Source organism: Pan paniscus, chromosome 18, assembly GCF_029289425.2.
Source record: "Pan paniscus chromosome 18, NHGRI_mPanPan1-v2.0_pri, whole genome shotgun sequence".
Lineage (NCBI taxonomy): Eukaryota > Metazoa > Chordata > Mammalia > Primates > Hominidae > Pan > Pan paniscus.
In genome coordinates this window covers 74,173,695-74,195,932 of record NC_073267.2, presented here as the reverse complement: position 1 = coordinate 74,195,932, position 22,238 = coordinate 74,173,695, and the positions used below count along the sequence as shown (strand labels likewise).

The 22,238-nt window shown below is 38.9% G+C and overlaps 1 long non-coding RNA gene across 1 annotated transcript in view; it reads left to right on the top strand.

The window, feature by feature from the left end:
- LOC117976251 (uncharacterized) overlaps positions 1-15,408 on the top strand; it is a 60,978-nt gene extending 45,570 nt beyond the window's left edge. Inside the window, exon 4 of the long non-coding RNA XR_008621421.2 lies at positions 12,098-15,408. This is a non-coding gene — a long non-coding RNA (uncharacterized LOC117976251). The remainder of the gene's footprint in view (positions 1-12,097) is intronic.
- Positions 15,409-22,238: the final 6,830 nt, after the last annotated feature.

Sequence of the window (22,238 nt, the reverse complement as noted above, 5' to 3'; positions counted from 1 at the left end):
GTGAAAGAGATCTGACCTAATTGCCTCCATCTTGCTTCTCATCTCCACGCTGTCCTTTCTCATTCCCTGGTGTAGGCTGAACTAACTTTGGGAGAAACTTGGAGTTCACAGTCTAACTTTGAAGCAAAAATGGTAACAAACTCCCCTCCTGCTTGAGGGCTAGGCTGCCTTGCAGAACTAACAAATTAGCCACCAGATTGGCAATTATGGTTTAGAAATCCTGCAGCTGGAGACTGCAAGATTCTGAACCTCCTCAAATTGCTCCTGGGGATAATATCACTATCATAAAACCTAAGAGCAGTGCTAGAGATATTTTCCAGACCCTGTACTTGATGGATCACCACCCAGATTGATAAACCGGCTCATCCGGTCTCACGGCCCCTGCCTAGGAACTGACTCAACACAAGAGGACAGCTTCGACTCCCTATAATTTCATCTCTGACCAGACCAATCAGCACTCCCCATTTTCCTACTCCCTATAAACCAAATTATCCTTAAAAACTCTGATCCCCAAGTTCTTGGGGAGATTAATGTGAGTAATAACCCCATCTCCCACATGGTGTGGCTGGCCTCACATCAATTAAACTCTTTCTTTACTGCAATGCTTGGTCTTAGTAAGTTGATTTTGTTTGTGCAGCAGGTAGGAAGAACCCATCAGGTGGTTACAAGATTCCCCCAATATTAACATAATGCTATATATGTGTGTGTGTGGAGATATATATATATATATTTCTTCCTCCCTGCTTCATTTAGACAGAGTTTTTTTATGATAGAGTGTTTAAGTTTTATTGTTGCCTAGTTTATCTTTTTTGTTTTTTCAATATGATTAGACCTTTTAGTGTCCTGTGTAAGAAAACTTTTTTCTGCTCCTGAAGTCATAGATATATTCTGCTAAGCTTTCTTCTGTTTCAGTTTGGAGGAAAATATATGCTGATCTTGTTGTTTCAATTCCCAGACATTTACCAGGTGGCAGTGTGGATATTAGGTAAACTTGTGGATAGAATTATAGACATATGTATTATTCCCTTCAGGGTTAAACATTTCTGTTTGATTTGATTATTCGGTCATATATTTTTTGTTTTGTTTTATTTTGTATATACTTTTTGCTCTTGTAGTAACATGTTGTTATTTTAGACTTACTAAAGTGATAAATTCCAAGATGCAACTTAGGGTTTAAAGAGAGGTATCATTAAAAATTTCAAACCATAGCAAAAATAATTATCCATTTAACCCAGCTCAGCATACTAAGTTTAAGGCTGGAGTCATGAATTTGCAAATTGATATTTTGCCTGTCTTTACCTTAGTTGTGCCTATAACTCTTGGAACAATGGGAAGGAATTTGGGCTAGATGACAGCAGTGTCTGTGTATTCCTAGATCCTATCAACCATGGACTCCTTATTAGCCTCTGGTCCTCAAATTCCCAAGGATATGTGTCTTATTGCTCCAGTGAAATTTCTGCTAAATGAAGAAAAATCAGTAAGGAAAACGAAAATAAAGACTGCTTGATTCACTGGAGAATAAACTTTAGGGGGAACTAGAGTTGAATAAGAAAGAAAGTGAGTAAGAACATCATCTTTGGCGTATAATCATTTATTAATAAAGCATATGGAAATTAAAAGAACTGGACTAAACAGTTTTTTCTTTCTACCATATCCCATGAAAAACTTTATTATCTTACACTGAGAGAAAGCCTTCCTGCAATATGCCCAAATATTTACTTTCACATTAGGAACATTTGAACCCTTTCAACATTTTCTACAAACCTCAGAGTATCCACTTAAACCCAACTGCTCCCTTCTCCCTTTTAATTTCTTCATGCTGTAATTTAACACTAGAGTTACTTTTCTGATGTATTTGGTATGAATAAATTACATTCTACAAATGTTTCAAACATTCAATAGGCTGTAGCCAGTCATCATTTATCTATGAGTACCCTTTAGAAAAGAACAAAATGATCTTCTTTTTTTTTGATTTGTATAATTTAAATCTTAAAAATGTGAAGTTACGTAAGTGCAAGATGAAGGAGTTCTCTCATTGCAAATTTCTAATCCTCCTGCTAGGGGATTATAAACTCCCATACTGTTATACAGTTCTTCTGTATACCAGGGTCTTATAACCAACTGGAAGATTAAACATATTTTTTTCTCTCTTTATATATGTTTGAATCATGGGAGTCCATTAGAAAAATACAGCTTCATTGGAATTAGGAGAAAATATACCTTTGTTCAACATTTAAGATTGCATTTCCAATTCACATATAATTGCTTATACAATTTTCAGTCTCCCACAACCCAAATAAAAAAAGGTTTTATATTCTATAGCTGTGCATTTCAAAAGACAATGTCAAAACATTCAGTAGAACAGAACTTTCTTATCGCTCCCTGCAGACTCTGAGCACCAGTGTGGCATGGGGGAGAAAAGGGCTTAATTATAACAGTTTCTTATTACAGAAACCTAGGTGGTTGCCTCATGTGGCAAAGTTAACAGACATGAAAAATGTGGACCTCGTTTCTTTCTGTTTATTTTTCCAAGATGTTTGGGGAGAGCAGTTGCACCAGGGATCAGAGTCACCACCTTTAGGGCACCCCTTAGTGATCACTAAATTTACATTAAAATGAACTGTAATAGGATTTAAACAGTCTACATCCTGTGTGACCCTGTATTTAGTGAGTTATTTAGTAGACCTCAAGTTTTAGTTTAAATCAAGACATATGTGTGTGTTGGGGTGGAGAGAGAGGGATTTTTTTCCCCTGAGCCTGGCCTTTAATGAAAATAGGAGAAGAGAGGCGGCCTCTTCCCTTTTCTGTTGACTAAGGGAAAAAGTATGAGAAGGATCAGTGACTTTGTGTAATGAGGACCTGGATATTTGGCCATGGAAGTGGCCCTGCCACTTGGGCCTGTTCCAGTATCTACAATGCATTTAAAAAAAGAAAGAAAAATTTTTTAAAAGTTGGAATTTTCTCCCAGTGGTAGACCTGACTCAGGTCAAGCATACCTGGTTCTCAATTTTGATCAAGGGTACCTGGTTCTAGATACAGCTCTATCATAATGGTTCACAATCTGAGGCCTCAGCCAAGTCATTTCTCCTCTCTGACCCCAATTCAATCATTATATTAAAATGGGAGGGAAGGATGATGGTTCATCTTCTGAGGTTCCTTCTGGCAGTGTGCCAGGTACTAACAGGTATCTAGAAAATGCTGGGGCCTTGCCGGATAACCAGGGGTGATGACTGAGACAGGGTAGTAGACCAGCCCATATCAACAACATGAGCCAGAGAAAATGCTGTGTGTACAGTGATGTCGCATGGGCTGGACTCATTCTTGGAGTTTAGTGTATTTCCGATTGTCTGTAAAGATATGCCTGGGAAAAGCAAACATTAGGAGACTGACTCCTCAATCTAGGGAAGGATTAAGGTGACCCATGACTGAAGCAGATTCAGGTTCAAAGAGTGTTGTCTGTTAAAAGCACCCATTTCCACCCTTGAAGTGGTGTTGTAGATCTTAAATCTGCTAACCGTATCAAGGTGGCCGAGATTAGCTGTCGGCAAGCTCATCACTTTTCTCCCCCTTATTTGGGGGAGTGCCTTATTTGGGCTCAACTAAAAGTGAGCCAATGATAGAGCCAGGCGCAGTGGCTCATGCCTGTAATCCCAGCACTTTGGGAGGCTGAGGCGGGCAGATCACCTGAAGCTGGGAGTTTGAGACCAGCCTGATCAACATGGAGAAACCCTGTCTCTTCTAAAAATACAAAAATTAGCCTGGTGTGGTGGTGTGTACCTGTAATCCCTGCTACTCAGGAGGCTGAGGCAGTAGAATTGCTTGAACCCAGGAGACGGAGGTTGCAGTGAACCAAGATCATACCACTGAATTCCAGCCTGGACAACAGAGTGAGACCCTGTCTCAAAAATAAATAAATAAAAAATAAAAGTGAGCTGATGACTACAGTACCCCAGGTTCTCCATTGCCTATGTTTGATGTGTTAGTCAAATTATGCATCAAGCCAGCCAGTATAAAAAGCTTCCCCCACACTTTCTAAAATGCCAGCCCCACATGTAGCTGCACAATAATCTGAATTACTTTTTTTAAAAAGTTTAAAATGGTCAGGCACAGCAGCTCATATCTAGAATCCCAGCAATTTGGGTGGTAGAGGCAGGCAGATTGCTTGAGCTCAGGAGTTTGATACTACCCTGGGTAACATGGTGAAACCCCATCTCTACCAAAAATACAAAAATTAGCTGGGTGTGGTGGTGCACACCTGTACTCCCAGCTACTTGAGAGGACCTCTTCAGCCTGGGAGATCAAGACTGCAGTGAGATGTGATCTCACCAGTGCTTTCCACAGAGCAAGACTCTGTCTCAAACAAACAAACAAACAAAAGTTTACAAATTGAGGAAAACAGAAGAGAAGGACGGAATCTGGTGCAATAAAAGGAAAAGTTCTAAACCTGGATTTAAAAGATTAGCATGGAAGGAGGAGCCAAGATGGCCAAATAGGAACAGCTCCGGTCTACAGCTCCCAGCGTGAGCGACGCAGAAGACGGGTGATTTCTGCATTTCCATCTGAGGTACCGGGTTCATCTCACTAGGGAGTGCCAGACAGTGGGCGCAGGCCAGTGGGTGCGTGCACCGTGCAAGAGCCGAAGCAGGGCGAGGCATTGCCTCACCTGGGAAGCGCAAGGGGTCAGGGAGTTCCCTTTCCGAGTCAAAGAAAGGGGTGACGGACACACCTGGAAAATCGGGTCACTCCCACCTGAATATTGCGCTTTTCAGACCGGCTTAAAAAACGGCGCACCACGAGACTATATCCCACACCTGGCTCGGAGGGTCCTATGCCCACGGAGTCTCGCTGATTGCTAGCACAGCAGTCTGAGATCAAACTGCAAGGCGGCAGCGAGGCTGGGGGAGGGGTGCCCGCCATTGCCCAGGCTTGCTTAGGTAAACAAAGCAGCTGGGAAGCTCGAACTGGGTGGAGCCCACCACAGCTCAAGGAGGCCTGCCTGCCTCTGTAGGCTCCACCTCTGGGGGCAGGGCACAGACAAACAAAAAGACAGCAGTAACCTCTGCAGACTTAAATGTCCCTGTCTGACAGCTTTGAAGAGAGCAGTGGTTCTCCCAGCACGCAGCTGGAGATCTGAGAACGGGCAGACTGCCTCCTCAAGTGGGTCCCTGATCCCTGACCCCCGAGCAGCCTAACTGGGAGGCACCCCCCAGCAGGAGCACACTGACACCTCACACGGCAGGGTATTCCAACAGACCTGCAGCTGAGGGTCCTGTCTGTTAGAAGGAAAACTAACAAACAGAAAGGACATCCACACCAAAAACCCATCTGTACATCACCATCATCAAAGACCAAAAGCAGATAAAACCACAAAGATGGGGAAAAAACAGAACAGAAAAACTGGAAACTCTAAAACGCAGAGCGCCTCTCCTCCTCCAAAGGAACGCAGTTCCTCACCAGCAACAGAACAAAGCTGGATGGAGAATGATTTTGACGAGCTGAGAGAAGAAGGCTTCAGACGATCAAATTACTCTGAGCTACGGGAGGATATTCAAACCAAAGGCAAAGAAGTTGAAAACTTTGAAAAAAATTTAGATGAATGTATAACTAGAATAATCAATACAGAAAAGTGCTTAAAGGACCTGATGGAGCTGAAAACCAAGGCTCGAGAACTACGTGAAGAATGCAGAAGCCTCAGGAGCCGATGCGATCAACTGGAAGAAAGGGTATCAGCAATGGAAGATGAAATGAATGAAATGAAGCGAGAAGGGAAGTTTAGAGAAAAAAGAATAAAAAGAAATGAGCAAAGCCTCCAAGAAATATGGGACTATGTGAAAAGACCAAATCTATGTCTGATTGGTGTACCTGAAAGTGATGCGGAGAATGGAACCAAGTTGGAAAACACTCTGCAGGATATTATCCAGGAGAACTTCCCCAATCTAGCAAGGCAAGCCAACGTTCAGATTCAGGAAATACAGAGAACGCCACAAAGATACTCCTCGAGAAGAGCAACTCCAAGACACATAATTGTCAGATTCACCAAAGTTGAAATGAAGGAAAAAATGTTAAGGGCAGCCAGAGAGAAAGGTCGGGTTACCCTCAAAGGGAAGCCCATCAGACTAACAGCGGATCTCTCGGCAGAAACCCTAAAAGCCAGAAGAGAGTGGGGGCCAATATTCAACATTCTTAAAGAAAAGAATTTTCAACCCAGAATTTCATATCCAGCCAAACTAAGCTTCATAAGTGAAGGAGAAATAAAATACTTTACAGACAAGCAAATGCTGACCGATTATGTCACCACCAGGCCTGCCCTAAAAGAGCTCCTGAAGGAAGCGCTAAACATGGAAAGGAACAACCGGTACCAGCCGCTGCAAAATCATGACAAAATGTAAAGACCATCGAGACTAGGAAGAAACTGCATCAACTAACGAGCAAAATCACCAGCTAACATCATAATGACAGGATCAAATTCACACATAACAATATTAACTTTAAATGTAAATGGACTAAATTCTCCAATTAAAAGACACAGACTGGCAAGTTGGATAAAGAGTCAAGACCCATCAGTGTGCTGTATTCAGGAAACCCATCTCACGTGCAGAGACACACATAGGCTCAAAATAAAAGGATGGAGGAAGATCTACCAAGCAAATGGAAAACAAAAAAAGGCAGGGGTTGCAATCCTAGTCTCTGATAAAACAGACTTGAAACCAACAAAGATCAAAAGAGACAAAGAAGGCCATTACATAATGGTAAAGGGATCAATTCAACAAGAAGAGCTAACTATCCTAAATATATATGCACCCAATACAGGAGCACCCAGATTCATAAAGCAAGTCCTGAGTGACCTACAAAGAGACTTAGACTCCCACACATTAATAATGGGAGACTTTAACACCCCACTGTCAACATTAGACAGATCAACGAGACAGAAAGTCAACAAGGATACCCAGGAATTGAACTCAGCTCTGCACCAAGCGGACCTAATAGACATCTACAGAACTCTCCACCCCAAATCAACAGAATATACATTTTTTTCAGCACCACACCACACCTATTCCAAAATTGACCACATACTTGGAAGTAAAGCTCTCCTCAGCAAATGTAAAAGAACAGAAATTATAACAAACTATCTCTCAGACCACAGTGCAATCAAACTAGAACTCAGGATTAAGAATCCCACTCAAAGCCGCTCAACTACATGGAAACTGAACAACCTGCTCCTGAATGACTACTGGGTACATAACGAAATGAAGGCAGAAATAAAGATGTTCTTTGAAACCAACGAGAACAAAGACACAACATACCAGAATCTCTGGGACGCATTCAAAGCAGTGTGTAGAGGGAAATTTATAGCACTAAATGCCCACAAGAGAAAGCAGGAAAGATCCAAAATTGACACCCTAACATCACAATTAAAAGAACTAGAAAAGCAAGAGCAAACACATTCAAAAGCTAGCAGAAGGCAAGAAATAACTAAAATCAGAGCAGAACTGAAGGAAATAGAGACACAAAAAACCCTTCAAAAAATCAGTGAATCCAGGAGCTGGTTTTTTGAAAGGATCAACAAAATAGACCGCTAGCAAGACTAATAAAGAAAAAAAGAGAGAAGAATCAAATAGACACAATAAAAAATGATAAAAGGGATATCACCACCGATCCCACAGAAATACAAACTACCATCAGAGAATACTACAAACACCTCTACACAAATAAACTAGAAAATCTAGAAGAAATGGATACATTCCTCGACACATACACTCTCCCAAGACTAAACCAGGAAGAAGTTGAATCTCTGAATAGACCAATAACAGGAGCTGAAATTGTGGCAATAATCAATAGTTTACCAACCAAAAAGAGTCCAGGACCAGATGGATTCACAGCCGAATTCTACCGGAGGTACAAGGAGGAACTGGTACCATTCCTTCTGAAACTATTCCAATCAATAGAAAAAGAGGGAATCCTCCCTAACTCATTTTATGAGGCCAGCATCATTCTGATACCAAAGCCGGGCAGAGACACAACCAAAAAAGAGAATTTTAAACCAATATCCTTGATGAACATTGATGCAAAAATCCTCAATAAAATACTGGCAAACTGAATCCAGCAGCACATCAAAAAGCTTATCCACCATGATCAAGTGGGCTTCATCCCTGGGATGCAAGGCTGGTTCAATATACGCAAATCAATAAATGTAATCCAGCATATAAACAGAGCCAAAGACAAAAACCACATGATTATCTCAATAGATGCAGAAAAAGCCTTTGACAAAATTCAACAACCCTTCATGCTAAAAACTCTCAATAAATTAGGTGTTGATGGGACGTATTTCAAAATAATAAGAGCTATCTATGACAAACCCACAGCCAATATCATACTGAATGGGCAAAAACTGGAAGCATTCCCTTTGATAACTGGCACAAGACAGGGATGCCCTCTCTCACTGCTCCTATTCAACATAGTGTTGGAAGTTCTGGCCAGGGCCATCAGGCAGGAGAAGGAAATAAAGGGTATTCAATTAGGAAAAGAGGAAGTCAAATTGTCCCTGTTTGCAGACGACATGATTGTTTATCTAGAAAACCCCATCATCTCAGACCAAAATCTCCTTAAGCTGATAAGCAACTTCAGCAAAGTCTCAGGATACAAAATCAATGTACAAAAATCACAAGCATTCCTATACACCAACAACAGACAAACAGAGAGCCAAATCATGAGTGAACTCCCATTCACAATTGCTTCAAAGAGAATAAAATACCTAGGAATCCAACTTACAAGGGATATGAAGGACCTCTTCAAGGAGAACTACAAACCACTGCTCAAGGAAATAAAAGAGGATACAAACAAATGGAAGAACATTCCATGCTCATGGGTAGGAAGAATCAATATTGTGAAAATGGCCACACTGCCCAAGGTAATTTACAGATTCAATGCCATCCCCATCAAGCTACCAATGACTTTCTTCACAGAATTGGAAAAAACTACTTTAAAGTTCATATGGAACCAAAAAAGAGCCCGCATCGCCAAGTCAATCCTAAGCCAAAAGAACAAAGCTGGAGGCATCACACTACCTGACTTCAAACTATACTACAAGGCTACAGTAACCAAAACAGCATGGTACTGGTACCAAAACAGAGATATAGATCAATGGAACAGAACAGAGCCCTCAGAAATAACACCACTTACCTACAACTATCTGATCTTTGACAAACCTGAGAAAAACAAGCAATGGGGAAAGGATTCCCTATTTAATAAATGGTGCTGGGAAAACTGGCTAGCCATATGTAGAAAGCTGAAACTGGATCCCTTCCTTACACCTTATACAAAAATCAATTCAAGATGGATTAAAGATTTAAACGTTAGGCCTAAAACCATAAAAACCCTAGAAGAAAACCTAGGCATTACCATTCAGGACATAGGCGTGGGCAAGGACTTCATGTCCAAAACACCAAAAGCAATGGCAACAAAAGCCAAAATTGACAAATGGGATCTAATTAAACTCAAGAGCTTCTGCACAGCAAAAGAAACTACCATCAGAGTGAACAGGCAACCTACAAAATGGGAGAAAATTTTCGCAACCTACTCATCTGACAAAGGGCTAATATCCAGAATCTACAAAGAACTCAAACAAATTTACAAGAAAAAAACAAACAACCCCATCAAAAAGTGGGCGAGGGACATGAACAGACACTTCTCAAAAGACGACATTTATGCAGCCAAAAAACACATGAAAAAATGCTCATCATCACTGGCCATCAGAGAAATGCAAATCAAAACCACTATGAGATATCATCTCACACCAGTTAGAATGGCAGTCATTAAAAAGTCAGGAAACAACAGGTGCTGGAGAAGATGTGGAGAAATAGGAACACTTTTACACTGTTGGTGGGACTGTAAACTAGTTCAACCACTGTGGAAGTCAGTGTGGCGATTCCTCAGGGATCTAGAACTAGAAATACCATTTGACCCAGCCATCCCATTACTGGGTATATACCCAAATGACTATAAATCATGCTGCTATAAAGACACATGCACACGTATGTTTATTGCGGCATTATTCACAATAGCAAAGACTTGGAACCAACCCAAATGTCCAACAATGATAGACTGGATTAAGAAAATGTGGCACATATACACCATGGAATACTATGCAGCCATAAAAAATGATGAGTTCATGTCCTTTGTAGGGACATGGATGAAATTGGAAATCATCATTCTCAGTAAACTATCACAAGAACAAAAAACCAAACACCGCATATTCTCACTCATAGGTGGGAATTGAACAATGAGATCACATGGACACAGGAAGGGGAATATCACACTCTGGGGACTGTGGTGGGGAGGGGGGAGGGGGGAGGGATAGCATTGGGAGATATACCTAATGCTAGATGACGAGTTAGTGGGTGCAGCGCACCAGCATGGCACATGTATACATATGTAACTAACCTGCACAATGTGCACATGTACCCGAAAACTTAAAGTATTAAAAAAAAGAAGAAAAAAAGATTAGCATGAAACTCCAGCATCTCTCCTTCTCCCACATTTCTGTCTCTCTTTCTCCTTCCTTTCATTCCCTAACAATCACTGTCATGCTTATTTTCACCTTATTTTATTTGCCACTTGTGCCAGGTGCTGTCATAGGCAAGATGAGGGCAAATTTTGAACAAGAGAGATATGTCTCTGCCCCCAAATGACTTACCATTCAGTGATAGAGACAGAAAGCAGAGACCATTCAAAATGATTGCATGCTATCTAAGATGACAGATGATCTCAGAGTGAAGTACAGGGTCTTAGAAAATGGACAGTGTGAAGGAGAACTATGGGATTCTTCAAATCCTTTTAACAAGACTTTATCTTTTCAGGGAGGTCAAGAAATCTCTGAGGAAGTGGGCATTTAAAGGGATACCCACTCTCTAAGGAGGAGCCAGTGTCAGCTCTCCAAGCTCATCAGAATCAGGGACATTTCAATTTACTTTAGGTTTTAATTCAATTTAGGTTGTCTCAATCACTTATGCGAATTTCTTTAGGTAGTCAGCACATATGCAACTGGTTATTGTTCCTGATGTAGTTGAAATTTTTGCTTTCTTCTCTCACTGGTTGTGAGTGAGGCTTTTACTTCTACAAAACACTTACATGCTCTGTCCTTTCCTAAATTCATGTCCAAAAGGAAGCTCATAACTCCCATGGCCCTTGTCATAATGTGAGGGTGCTTCTAGGCCTCAGAGGCAGGCATCAGGAAACAGAATCTCTCTTTCCGACACTCTCCTGTCCTCCTTCCACCAGCCCAAGGTAGGTCTCTAATCCAACTTTGGGTCAAAAAATGCTCATTCCAGAGAGGGTCTTGCCCCATATACTAGAGGAAGGAATGCTACACAGAGAGGCCAAGAAAATTCTGGCAGGCCTTGCTGGGTTTCGATCATATGATTTTTGTCCAGTGGCATTTCTATACGGTTGTTGACCATGCCTATATAATGAAGCCTACATAGAAACCTGAGAAGGTGGGGCTCAAGAGCTTCTGGATCGCTAAACACATGGAGGTTCCTGGAGGGTGATGCACCCAGGGAGGGCATGGAAGCTCTGTGCCCCTCTCCCCATACCATGCCCTAATCATTTCCTCATCTGTATCCTTTGTTGTATACTTTGTAATAAATTTGTAAGTGTTCTGTGAGCCTCTCTAGCAAATTAATCAAACCCAAAGAGGGGGTTGTGGGAACCCCAACTTGAAGCCTGTCATACAGAAGTTCCAGAGACCTGGACTTGGAACTGGTGTCTCAACGGGGGGGGATGTCTTGAGACTGAGCCCTCAACCTGTGAGATCTGACACTCTCTCCAGGTAGACAATATGAGAATTGAACTGGAAGACACCCAGTTGGTGCCTGCTGCAGAAGTAACTGTGGTGGTGACAAGAACCCCTCCCCAAACCCCATTTTTTAACAGAAGTCATCTGTATTGATTATTTTTATGTTGGTGTGGCAGTGAGGGAATAGCACAGTTTGAGTTTTTTTTTTCTAAACAGAAATGTACTCAGTATTTTAAATACACAATTTTGTTTAATGTTTGAACAGCCATGTAAGATATTTACTATCGTTTTCCTGTTTTGCAGATGACAATACTGTTACAAAATGATAAAGTTACTTGTTCAGAAGCTAGTAAAATATTGAACCTGAATTTTGCAACCAGAAATGTTTGAAGCTGACATCTACATATTTTATTTAATTCATTGCATATTTCTTCATTTTTATCAGCTTTTGTTTTTTTCTGAAGCCCAAGAAGGGGAAATTGACTTGCCTTATGTGGCAGGACTTTGTGAGAATAGTGTCCTCATGCCTCCAATATTCAGTAATCGTGTATGGAAATAAATAAATATAATTTAAGATGTAAATTTTCTTTCTCTGTCTTTCTCTGTGTGTGTGTGTGTGTATGTGTATATGTGTGTGTGTCTGTCTCATCTAGGTAAACAGATATATAGATGATGTTTAAGCTATAATTAAGACGTTAAGGTAAATATTTAAGCTATATTTATATTTATCATTTGGATAAGTTTACAGATAGATTTAATGATGTATTTTATGCATGTATATTTTTTATTTTATGTAGTTCACTTGATCATTTTATTTTCCTTCATAGTTGGAACTTTGTTTTCGAGATTGAAATCCAGTCTCCAGTGCATTCTAGCTGTGTGACTTTTGGCAAACGGCTTAAAGTCTCTATCCCCTTTTTCCCATATGTAAATGGAGTTAGTTACATCATGTGTCTACTATGTGGTAAGCAGTTGATGAGATGTACATAAAATAGCCTCTTCTGTGGTCAGCAGACAGAGAGTAGACATCAATAAATGTGAAATTAAGTTATGGTGAACTCATAAGGCAGGCTTGAATGGAAAAAGAATATGCAAGGAGAGTCTGAGGAGGAAGTGTGGATGGAGGGCGGTGGTGAAGAGAAGGCATAACACATTTTTTTTTTTTAACCAGCTGCTCTGTATTTTTTAGTGTGTCTTCCCAAGCTGGAGGAATTGCAGGAACTCTAACAACATAAGACCTTCCCCCAAATTATGAGCAGATTTCCTTGCAGTTTAGTAGGCTGACAATGATTGATCATCTCTGACATCTGTTCTTTCTCTGATTCTCTAAACCAATTTATCTGTACTGCTCTTCCAAAATGTAACTCTTCCAACCTTTGTGACTAGGTGGATGCTCCCCTAAGAAAACGTTAAGTTCCTTAAAGACAGGGTCAGTGTAATCACTTTGTCCCCTCACCGCCCTGAGCATAGGGTTATGCTTTCCCACAGAGGAGGTGACTAATCAATGCTGGCTAACTGAATACACAGTAATTTTTTTAATTCCTTTTTTTTTCTCTTCCTCTGCCTTTGGCTTAGAGTTACCATCACACTCTTCTTTTTTTCTGCAGTTCAACTTTCTTTGCGCCACAGCACCATGACATTGTTTATAGAGTATATATCCAGATTTTCAGTCATTCAGCTGGCCATGATATGAGCCTTGTGATAACCTTTTGTCTGGTTTACACTTTGTCACAAATTGACTTGCACGGCCTTTGATAAGCTACTGCTCCTCTCTGAAATCGCAGCTTTCTCATCTGCAAAATGAGATAGCATACTTGCTACTTTTTAAGATCATTCATTGTCTAAATTCTATGACTTTGGGCCGATCACCTTTATCCCAGAAGTAAGTAGGCTCTGAAATAAATAATTTATGAGGACATAAGTGTTCTGCTGAAGAGGTGATGCTTAGAGATTCCTATGAGACAGATCACAAGGCATGAGGTCTCAAGGCAACTTTCTGAATTTCTCCATGTCTGGATCTTGCCTGGCTCTTGTGGTTACAGCCCTCTTTCCAAAGACAATAGCAAAACCTCAGTGAGTGCTGTCGTGTGCCAGACAACCTCCTCGCTAGCCTTATAAAAATAATAATAAAAAACATTCTTGGATACGTTCTAAGTGGTGAGATACACATACTATGTAGACACTTCATTTTATCTGGAAAACAAAAGTTTACAATGAGAACAAAATGTATTTCTGACCATACTCATTCCATTCTTCACTTCTTATGCCACTGAATTCAACACAGAGAATAATGGGTTAGCTAGGAGCAAAAAATAATCTCTGATCATTGGAAATTTTGGCATACTTGGTTCCAGCTCAGTCACTGAGTCAATGTGATATTTTAAATGATTTGTTTAACATTTTTTGACTCAGCTTTCTTTCTGTAAAATGGGGATAATGACGCTTTACTTTGTTCCTGAGGACAGTGTTACATAGGACCACTGGAGAGAAGGGATCTGACTCTGAATTCTGTCTTTATCTCTTGCTCTCCATGTACTCAGGACTAATCACTTAATTTTTCTGAACCTTCTAAAATGGTGACCTCCATCTCATTGGATTGTTGTGAGAATTAAAAAGAAACAAACAAACAAACAAAAAAAAACCTGTAGTTTAGTTTTGACCACTGGGCAGGTGTTCAACAAATAGTAGTGTTTTAAAATTCTTTTTATTTTTATTTTTTTTTTGAGATGGAGTCTCGCTCTGCTGCCCAGGATGGAGTGCAGTGGCACTATCTTTGCTCACTGCAACTTCCGCCTCCTGGGTTCAAGCGATTCTTCTGCCTCAGCTTTCCGTGTAGCTGGGACTACAGGTGCGTGCCACCATGCCCAGCTGATTTTTGTATTTTTAGTAGAAACTGGGTTTCACCACATTGGCCAGGCTGGTGTCAAACTCCTGAACTCTTGACCCACCCACCTTGGCCTCCCAATGTGCTGGGATTACAGGCGTGAGCCACCGCACCCCGCCCAAATGGTAGTATTAATTGATACACAGAGATCATGCCCAGCCTGAAAGACTATATTTTCCTATTGTTAAACCTAAGATATGGAGCAAGATGACCGTTGCTTTAGAAAGCAGGAGGAAGGACGCATGATGTGGTCCCATTGCTTCTTTTTTTGAGATCTAGAAGAAGACATAAAATAGAGAAAAACATTGGGCTAGATCCTAACTACTTTTGCCACCTTTTGAAAATTATTTCCTATTCTCTTGGCTTTTTTAAATTGTAATTTATGGAGTTCCAACTAGGTGACTGCCAATGTTTCCTCAGGCTCTGCAATGTTAGGGGTGAAAGATGGAGCTTTTCTCTTTTCCCCAGGAGCAGTCAGTTGGGATTTGATGCTTTCAAGATTCAAGTAAATTGTAGCTATGCCCTGGAGCTATAATAGGGAAATTTATGTGTGTTAAATCCATTGTACAGTAGGGAAACCTTAGTTTCAAGGATACCAGCAGCAATACTCTATTTGTAATTTTAGTAGCTCATGTAATTTTTTGGCGAGTATATTCACTAAGCCTCAGGAATATTTATGCCATTCTTTATTCTACTCAAAGACCAAAAGACTTAGGCTCTCAAAACTACATATGCATTTCTTTTGCACTCGAGTTTGATAAACAACAGGGTATGCTAATAATAATCATTATGAGAATTTTTTTATGATAAAAGTATATCTATGCCAAATTCTCTAGGCACCTAAGAATGCCAAACTGAATATATTGCCTAATAAAAGGGCAGCCCAGCTCTATAAATCTGAAGCATAGTGAAGAAAAATTCTCCATAACCACCACCAACTGCATAATAAATAAAGCAACTATTCACCCATGTAAAACAAAGTAAAGAAAGAGCTTTAAAAAGCACCAGCACTTTGTATCCGAGGACTTTAAAGTAGAGGCTGAAAACCTAGAAAGATATTATACATTGAAATGGTCTACCAGGTATTCAAAAGTTAAACGAAACCTCTCCTTAGGTACTGGTTAAACCAACCAGCTATTGGCATTCTAGCAGCTAAATTAGTTAGAATAGGATATATGTGCTGCAGTAACACAAACACCCAAAATTTCAGTGGCTGAACATGTCAGATTTAATTTCATACTAATGTTAACCTACACGTAGATTTGGGGCTCCTGGTGTTCCATCCTGTGCAGGATGGAGGTTTAACACTCTCATCCATCATCAATTGGGACATCTAGGCTGGGCCTTGGCTGCTTCATTTCAGCAACTCTGGTATGGTGGTGCTCTTCACTTCCAGCCATGAAAATAATGGAAGACGTCTAAGAGGCCATAAAGAAATTACATCCTTTTCTAACTACCTTGGGCCAAGAATAATTCATACCAATTTTGCTCATAGCCCATTGGCCAGACTAGCCACATGACCTTAACTCTACTATGAAAGAGACTGAAAGAAAGAGTGTTGCATGGTGAACAATACTGTTTTGCCATAGCAGATCTGTTTTTATGCATCAGGGTAGGCATCCTAGCCAGCTTGGACTGCTGTAACAAAAATATTATAGACCAAATGGCTTAAAAACAACAGAAATACATTTCTCACAGTTTTGGAGGCTGGATGTCCAAAATCAGGGTTCCAGCCCACTCAGGTTCTAGTGAGGGTCCTCTTCCAGATGCAGACTATAGCTTTCTCATTGGATTCTCACTGGTCTGACAGCAGAGAGAGGGAAGCAAGCTCAATTCTGACTCTTATAAGAAGACTAATCCCATTCATGAAGACTCCACCTTCATGATCTCAACTAATCCTAATTACCTCCCAAAATCCGACTCCCTAATAGCATCACATGGATGGGCAAAGTTTCAACAAATGAATCCAGGAGGACATCAAAAACATTGATTCCAGAACAGTGGGTCTTGCCCATTTCTCTTTCCTTGCTATGTCACCTTGAAAAGCTCACATGCCTTCTTGGACTACAGTACATTAAAGAGTGGACATAATAAAACTGCATTTGCAAAGTGATAGATTTGATGTCAAAAATCAAGTGGAATGGTGAACATAAAAGTATTGAGGCTACCATATGGCAGCATCCAAATGTGAGTTTATATGTGAATTCACATGAAAACGTGCACCCTGGTGCCAGGGTACTGTTGTTGAAATTCTGACACAGACACTTATTCAAGCCACGTTCTTCAAGTTACTTAGTTTTTGTAATTTTCAGATTTCCGTTACTTAAATGGAATAATGAAGTTTGTCCAAAAACCATCAGGGGTAAGTTATGCATTTCTCTTTAGATGATAGATGTAGAAATGTGGTAAAAATCCTTACACACTTAATAAGTGTAATGCAATGATAGATAGAGTGAGTTAAGAGTCTTAGGCTACTAAAGATCCTCTTGAAGTCAGATAGAATGCCTTTAGCAGCAAGTAACAGATGACCTTACTCAAAATAGACTGAAACAATAAGGAAATTCATTATCTTCTATAACATCAAGTCCAGAGGTAGGATAATGTGACAGATCTTTAATGACTCATATTTGTATGATGCCTCCACATTGACATTCTTTGTGCTAACTTCATGTTCAACCCAGGAACAAGGACTTTGTAGCAGTTCCAGGTGTTATGCCCAGAAAAAAATGTGAAGAGGAAGAAGAAGGATCATTACTTATTGGTACTCTTCATCATGAAGAATTGTTTCCCAGAATTCCTGCCCTGTTTCTTTTTCTCAAAAGAAATCTTCTCAAAATTTATTTGCCAGAATTAGGTCATGTGCCCATTATCAAATCTATCACTGGCAGAGGGAATGGGGTCACCACAATTGGCTTGGACTAAACCTGTCACACGGAGTTTAGCTGCATTTCCTTCTTTTTTAAAAAAGGTTTTCTTTGTGTGTGTTTTTTTTATTTGTTTGTTTGTTTGTTTTTTATTAGTATCTGTGTATTTTTTGGAATCTAATCAAGAAACTTACCTTTGCTATGGCTATTAGGGGGTCCACCTGACCCCAAAGTGAGAATCATGGGCAGACCGAAGTAGTCTGGCCACCGGATTTTGTGAAAAGACAAGAATATTTTAGGCAGACATATTTACATTCAAATTCTGACTCAGTCACTAGTGACATGAGCTTTGCTTACACCTCTTATGCTTCAGTTTCCTCTTCTATGAAACCAACCTCACGAGTCTTTTTGCATGACAAAATTAAATAATGCAGCATGCCTGGCACATAGTAGGCACTTACATACATGTTATTATTGCTAATAATATTAATATTAATATAATCAAAAACTAGAAGAAAGACCGTTTGTTGTATCTTATCCAATATCTTTTTTCGCCTGGTAATGTTAAGTGTATATTACCCTGTTTCCTTTCCAACAAACCCTGTGTCAATATAGATAGTTCTCATGTTTTACGCAAATGTAGCTTGAAAAATATGTCTGTCCTCAATGTTCAAAAACAGGGGCATAGTTAATTAAATTGGGGTAAGACTGCATGGTGAAAATTTAAACGTTAGTGATGATGTTTATGTAGCATTTTTAGTAACATGGGGAATTATTTATGTTATAATATTAAAAATGTGTTTCCAAAATATATACATAATATGATCTCAGCTATGGAAAAGAAAAACATTCAGTGGAAAAAAGCTTAAAGGGAAGAGCACCAAATTCAATAAAATTTGCATCTCATTGGAGAAATTATGTGTGATTTTTTTCCTCTTTCATTCTGTATTATCCTGATTACATTTTTCAGTGTGTAGTAGCTATAAAATTAAACTTTATTTAAAATAGAAATATAAATATGGACATATAGATAGATACATAGATCTTATCAGTTATTGAGCTTCTACCACACAAACATAGCTTTGTGTTAAACTCACTGTATAGGCATTGCCTCATGAATTTTGTGCTAATGTCCCAGGAGGTTGACACCATTATTTCTATTATTATTTCCATATGATGACATTGGGTCTTAACAGAGGTAAGCAAATTACCAAGATCGCCCATTCATATGAGGGAGCTGGGTTTAGAGGTGCTAGCCCCCAGCACCTGTGATTTGGACCACTTCAAATACCTCTCCCATTATAAAGCAGAGACTCTAAGATAGGGAATCTTCTATAGGTGATTTAAATATACAACCAGGCGACCTGAAAGACATTATTCAGCGCAGAGATTCTTTGATTTCATGAGAGAGTAAAGTGGAATGCATGGTTTGGATCTGTGAGTGTCCAGCAGAAATTGATGTGCAAGTAAGTGAGAAATGCATGGTTTTGGTACAGGTGAAATAAGGAAGAGCAAGATGAAAGTCATGGGAAGCAGAAAGTGACATTTCTATTTTCCTGATTATATTACTGTATATGCATATGTAGACATTGAGTATTTCTGGTAGAGACTGTTGTATACTGGACTTCCCAGTATGTAGCTTTCATTTCACACAACACTGTGGCATGAAGACATTTGCCTTTCAGGGTGTGAAACAATGCTTGGCAAGTAAGAGTGGAAGCTGCTTTGTCTTGGAATGGGAGACACATGTAGTTTGTTTAAAAGTCAAATCATTAAGTATATAAATTAAGCTGAAACAGCTAACATAGGCATATGATTCACCAACGCTGGCTATGTCAAGATAAGATCTGTGCTGGCATTTTTATGACCATAGCGACTCCAGCAAGGATTCTATAGTGGTGAGATAAGTTGAAAGAAGTTACTTGAGTTAAATTCCATAGTCATGGTTAAATCTGATCCTCCACATTTTAATGATTTCCTTGATGTTCACCAATATGATGATTTGACTGTGAAAAATTGTTCGTTGAATTTGGTTAGACCTTGACTATGTGAGTTGGAAAGAGAGCAGTCCCACAAAAACAAAGAAAGCAACGAACAAAAACCCATACCGTTTGCGCTACTGTCTGTGAATTTTGTCCATGTCATGTTGAAAAATTACAAATGGAAAGACCGTGTTTGTTGCTAATGGCTATTCCTAGATGACTTAAAATGGACAGATCTCAGTGTCTTCAATGTCATTGTGCAACAGATTATTTTTAAATGTCAATATCAATCTATACATGCTTCCTGAACTGAAATATGATTTGGGAATGGAATTGGATATGACCTCCACACAGTGAAATCTACCAGATCATGATATGGCAATAAAATATTGATAGCACTTGCAAATTGATCATTGGAGAGGTGCTTGGGAAGTGTAAGAATAATATTATATTTATATTATAATTATAATATGATATTTGATGTTTCTATATGCTCAGCATCCAATACCTTTTCTTCTAGTAAGAGTACCCTGAATCTGGAGACATCTTTAGTCTTTCTGGGTTTGGTGAAGCTGACTCCAAGTTTAGTGTCAGGAGTTGAGTATGCGACCAGGTTTGGCCAACCAGGCATCAGAGTTTTATTTAGGGACAGTGAGATAGCCCAGACTGAGCCATTCTGAGCCATTGAGTCTCCAAGGCTAAACTCTACCTTTTTTCTTAATTTTAGAGGAAGATATAATTTTCTGCTAAACTTAAAAATCAGAGGATGTATATCTACAGCTACTAGGTGGTGGGGAGACAAAAATATGTAGAAAATATTTTTATACTGAAAACAAAAATATGGAGAAGAACAGAGTGTAAAAATGATGAATAAAAGCCATATCTTAAATACATGGAAGAGCCCCTAGATCCAGCCAAGTCTGAAATCATACTCACATCTGGACTTTTCAATTACATGAGCTCATAAAGTTATTTATTCTTTTTTTATGCAAGCTTGAATTGTGTTCTTTTCATCGAAGCATAAGAATATGCACTAGTAAAAAGTTATATATATATGTTATATATATAGTTATATATATAGTTTTATATATGTGTTATTTATAGTTATATATAGTTTTATATATATATGCATAGGAGTGGTGTGGGGGAAGGTTTTGCTATAGTCAAAACATTGATAATATAACAAAATAGTATTGTAAGTTGTACACTTAAAAAAACAAAATAGCTTCTCAATGTTTTACTGTCAAATGGAATGACTTGTTAGAATTAATAAAACTAACAAGCATCACTCGCAGCAGGTTATAGAATACATCAAGATTTGCTCCTTGTGCTTGGTTATTCAACTTGATGAGACAACGACAGCTGATCACTGCATTCAGCTGTCAGTGTTTGTGTACTTTATACAAGAGAAAGTGATCAAAGACAAAGGCTTGTGTTATGAACCATTGCATCCAAAAAGAAAAGACAATGATATGTTCAAGCTTATCAAAGACTTCTGCTAAAAGCATAAAAACACATTGTCACATATGGATGGATCTACACCAATGCTGCCCTTGCTAAGCTTGGATAAATCCCAGAATTGCTTTCTAAGAAAGAAGTACCTCACAGCTTCATTACAGATTGTGTGTTTCACAGTCATGAAAAGGCTGCAAAACCCATTCATCCTAATCAAAGGATGCCTTGCTTACCACAGTGAACGTAGTCAACTTCAGGGGAGCACATTTTCTCAGTTATCATTGATTCTATTTCTTTTGTTAATAAATTGATAGAGAGCACTGCTTTTCTATTGTGTATTTAATGTAGCTAGATAATTACTCATATGTATTCTTCAAATGTGCAACATGAAAATCTCTTTCTTTATAGCTGAAACAATGGTTTATTTGATGATTTGGAAACAAGCATGCATAGCATATACACTCAAATACTTAAATATATCAAATTTATATTAGATAAAACCAGGATAAACCTAACAGTAGCCAGAGTGAAGTTATTTCACATTATTAAGAAACTCTAAGTGGGTTAAAGGGGCTGGATAACGTAATTATTTGATTACTGGTTTATATTTTTCCCTGAAAGACAGAGTTGTTGTAGAAAACGTAGGAACAACTTTCACATGTGAAGTGACAAAGCATTTGCAACATTTGCATTCAAGTTAATTACTGCTATGTAAGTACTTACTACTGCTATTTTGTTATAGGTTTTCTGGATATTTTGTAGATCCTTTTCTTTCTTTGTAATTAAGTGATCTTCTCTAGTATAATGCCTTAATTCCTTCTTTTTATTTTCTTGTATCTACTGTAAGTTTTTGTTTTGTAGTTATCATGAGACTTACATAAAACATCTTGTAGATATAACAGGCCATTTTGAGTTGATAACTACTTACATTTAATTGCATTAAAAACCCAAGATTTTTACTTCACCTTCCCTAACGTTTTATGTTTTTGATTTCACAATTTACAGTTTTTTACATTGTATATTTCTTTAAAGTTACAGTAGCTATTATTAGTAGTAATAGTTTTGTCTCCTAACATATTATCTTAAATATATTTGACTTACACAGTACTATTACAGTATTAGAACATTTTGAATTTGTCTGTGTACTTTTACCAGGTAGTTTCATTCTTTTATGTTTTCATGTTACTATTTAGTGCCCTTTTCTTTCAACTGGGAGAACTCCCTTCAACATTTCTTATAAGACAGGTCTGGTGGTGATG